This window comes from Suncus etruscus, chromosome 13, assembly GCF_024139225.1.
Source record: "Suncus etruscus isolate mSunEtr1 chromosome 13, mSunEtr1.pri.cur, whole genome shotgun sequence".
In the NCBI taxonomy this organism is placed as follows: domain Eukaryota; kingdom Metazoa; phylum Chordata; class Mammalia; order Eulipotyphla; family Soricidae; genus Suncus; species Suncus etruscus.
The window spans coordinates 13,861,903-13,865,737 of NC_064860.1; the positions used below are offsets into that span (position 1 = coordinate 13,861,903).

General features: G+C 39.5%; 1 pseudogene; it reads left to right on the top strand.

Annotated features, from left to right (window-relative positions):
* The first annotated feature begins 2,750 nt into the window (after nucleotides 1-2,750).
* Nucleotides 2,751-2,894, top strand: LOC126026473 (uncharacterized; annotated as a pseudogene).
* The last annotated feature ends 941 nt before the right edge of the window (nucleotides 2,895-3,835 follow it).

The following is a 3,835-nucleotide window of genomic DNA, read 5'->3' on the forward strand; positions in this document are numbered from 1 at the left end:
CATTTACCCTTTCTAACTTAAGTACTGTAGAGTCCTAAGTCACAGATCAAAGTGGTGCCCTGGAGTTAACACCCACCCAACTATTTTAAAAAGCATAAAAAGGACACTTATGTCTCTTCATCATTTTATGGGTGTTTTCTTTGATCGCTATAACTTTTGCTGAATATTTTCTTATACAGTGATGATCCCCCCCATGTTTTTTTATCTTCTCTTTGTGAACTGCTCAATATGAAATTTGATGTGAAAGAATCCCTCAGTTTAATGTTTATGTTTGAACCAAGTCATGGGTATTGTTGGAAATGTTCTTATGCCCCCATATATCTGATAGCACCACGTGGCTTTATTTCTTGTTTGCTTAGGCACACTAAAATGGGAAAATACTAAACATACCAATAAGTTCTTATCTAATAGAGATGGGAACACACAAATCTTGTAGTGCAATGAAACCTTACACCCTGAACATTGACATAAAGACCTGGTACAGGCCTCAGAAGAATGGGCATTCTCCATTCACCCCTGATCTAGAGAAGACATCTACAAAACATCCAAGATTGTATATAACATCACCTGGAGGCATTCCTCTACCAGGGAAGACCCTACAGCTGCTCTGACATCCATCTACTCAAAAAAGACTTCCCTTAACACTAAGAAGACTTACCAAAAACAATGACCTGCTTACTGGACAGGGCTTGCTGTATTGCCCCTTAATTGTGAGGTTTGTCTAAAACATCACCTGGAAGCAATCCTCTACCACGGAAAACCCTACCACTGCTCAGACATCGTCCTGCTGAAAAGAGACTTCCCTTAACAATGAGAAGACTTAACAACGACCTGCTTACAGGACAGGGCTTCCTGCATTGCCCTTTCATGGTGAGATGAAACGAGAAGACACTTTACATCATGACTTCAATTTAGGATATGCAGATTCCAGAATCTTTAATACAGAAACATGAGACCAACAACAGAGACTGTGTGAAAAGTGTGTTGTCACTACAGACAATGTCTTGGATCGGACGATAACTTGCCTGAAGCCTAGAGTTGGTCTTATGCCAGGAAACTTCAGGGGTAGGATCTCTTTGTATTTAGGCCAAGGTTATTCCTTTCCATGCCTCTCATATTTTGGTGGGCCTATGCAAACAACAATTGCCACTCTAACACCGTTTTTACTGTGCTCCTTTGACTCTAATCCTTAAAATGCACCCACTTAAAATTTGAGGTTAAATGCACCCACTTAAAATTTGAGGTTAACTTAAGCTAATATGCATGTACATGGAAATGTAAAAAAATACTATGCCTCCAATGTTTAAGGAGTTACATAAGTTTTATGGCTTTATATTGCCTTGTGTGCTGTTAAGAAATATTATAATGTGCTACAATCTGGGGACTTGAGGGACAAAGTAATTGTACATGGATTCTGTTTTATTAATCTTAACGTTCTTTGGCTGAAAGTTCAAAGTTAAGATATCAGCAAGGGGACTTCTTCTGAGAATTATGTTATGGCTGATTGTCCTTCCACTGTAACTTTACCTTGTCCTCTTTCTTTGCATCTTTTGTTCTCATAATTCAAAATAAAAAAAATTAAAAAAAAAACATTTTGCATTTGGCCACTTGAAGCAAAATAAGGAGGAGTTTGAAATTAAGTGAAACAAACAGAAGAGAAAAGAGGACTGGAGCAAAAGCACAGCGGGTAGGGCATTTGCTTTGCACATGGCAGACTCAGGACCTACTCGGGTTGGATCCCCAGTATCTTTTATGGTTCCCTGAGCCTACCAGGAGCAATTTCTGAGAGCAGAGCCAGGAGTAACCTCTGAGCGTCGATGGGTGTGGCCATATCCCCCTTAAAAAAAAAGATAGAGAAAAGATAAGTATTTGGATTATTTCACCCAGTTTTGCAACATAATATGAAAAGGATGAAAATCCAAAGGAAATTATGACAAACTCATATGCGTTGATGAAAGAATCAAAGTTCCCAGGAAAGATGCAAATGGTGTCAAGTCTAGGCATTATATTTTACTTCTGGGTCTTCTGTGGAGAGGGAGCCCAATTTGCACATCAGTTTTCAGTGTTCACATAATGTGACATGATGCACTTGCTCACATCTTCCTAGGGCTCCCACGTGTTCGTTGTGGTGCCCACACATTAGCTTGCCAAAGGTTTCACTCAAAACTCATCAAGTCTGTGTAGCTGTGATGCTTGTCGTGTGTTGAGTCCTGCATTGTGAGGCTGGCACACACTGCCGCAGTACAGCTGGAAATCACTTGTGGAGCTGGGGATCTCAGAGAACGGAGCTGCCAGTATTGTGCTTGGTGCATGCAGGTAGCACCAGTGATTGAACCTATAACCTTACTTTGGCAAGGCAGGTGCTTTAGTCATGGAGCCATCTCCTGGTCCCCCAGCCAAAACATGTAACTTCTATATGCTTTCTTTGAAGCAATGTATGAATCTGAAATATGCATCAAGCAAATGCTGCACAGCTCTTGGAAACGTTTACTGGAACAGGGTTACTGAGCTTAGTGATGATCATAACCGTTTTCACCACATGCATATGGTTTAATACGTATGTGAAGTATCATCTTTTAAAAATAAAAAGATAAACTTGCATTATATATTTTCCTTCACGTGATTAGACAGATTCTTCCCATAATCCAAGGAGTACATCCCTGCTGTAAATACATGATGTTTGCTAGCAGAGTGATTTGGAAAACCATGAAGAAAAAAGAAAAGGGATTGGTGTTTAAAAAATTGGGACCATACTTACCTGGCAGGGGAAATACCATGATCACAAAAATGGTTTTCCCAGAGTGAGGCTTATCCATTGCATTCCAGATGTGCTGAACCCTGCAATTTCCCAAAATGTGGGAAACTCGACCGCTTAATTTATTTTAAAAAATTTGTGATCAGAGCAATAGGGTCCTTGTCTTATGTGCTGCAAACCCAGGTTTGATCCCTGGCACTTTGTCTGGTCCCCCAGAGTCCACCAGGAATAATTCCAGAGTAACACTTAAGCATCACTGTCTGTGGCCTCAAAACAAAACAGACCAAAAGAATTCAAATCACATATTCTTTACATAAACTCCAAGTCAACCTAGACTTCCCTTTGCCTAGTTCAGAATATAGGTATATGGTTTGAGTTATTTTTTAAAAAATTTCAATGGGGATGGGGCCGGGTAGGTGGCGCTGGAGGTAAGGTGTCTGCCTTGCAAGCGCTAGCCAAGGAAGGACCGCGGTTCTATCTCCCGGCGTCCCATATGGTCCCCCCAAGCCAGGGGCGATTTCTGAGCACATAGCCAGGAGTAACCCCTGAGCGTCAAACGGGTGTGGCCCAAAAAAAAAAATTTTCAATGGGGATATATAATTTAAAATAATTGGAAATATTTTATGCTCTGCTTCCTGTTTCTATGCTGATTTAAAAAAACCTTTACTAGATTTTCTTATTTGCTTTATGCCCATAAAGAACTCAGAATCATAATATACAAAGAATTTTAGGTGAAATATAGTGCAGAGCCATAAAATATATTTTATGCATAACAGTGATTAAATGCACAGTTGATATATTTCACTAAGATGGAAACCATGTCGAAAGGCTTACATTTTGATAACGTTTCTATTGGGGGCATATCTAAATTACTTAAGTTGAAGAATAAAATGACTTGTTTGTGAATTTACATGTTCTTTTTAATCATCTTTAGGTAATGCTGAGATGGCAAAGACCCTAAATTACAGGTAGCAGTGGGAATCTACTGTGTAAAAAGCACAGAATTATTTTCTACATGAGTCCATGAGGAATATTGTGTTCAAGGCATGAAGACATAAGAAAATTCTCTAATTCATGAGC